This window comes from Penaeus monodon, chromosome 31 (genome assembly GCF_015228065.2).
Source record: "Penaeus monodon isolate SGIC_2016 chromosome 31, NSTDA_Pmon_1, whole genome shotgun sequence".
NCBI classification, from domain to species: Eukaryota; Metazoa; Arthropoda; class Malacostraca; order Decapoda; family Penaeidae; genus Penaeus; species Penaeus monodon.
This window is the reverse complement of record NC_051416.1, coordinates 5,608,959-5,609,184: the sequence shown is the minus strand read 5'-3', so window position 1 is coordinate 5,609,184 and position 226 is coordinate 5,608,959.

The window sequence follows — 226 nt, the reverse complement described above, 5'->3', positions numbered from 1 at the left end:
AATAAGGTCTTACGTGGGTCTTTGTGGTCATGTGTCTTCCGATATCACATGCTTATATGTCATATGATTACACTTGCCTTAAGAATATTAGAGAAGGGTAAAAACAGTGATTGAAACAGAGAAACTGATAATACAGATAATGAGATTAATTAAAAAGAATTACGATTGAAAATTAATTTTTTTTTTCTCCTTTTACACTCGCTAGCCCTTCTCTCAAGCATCCGAA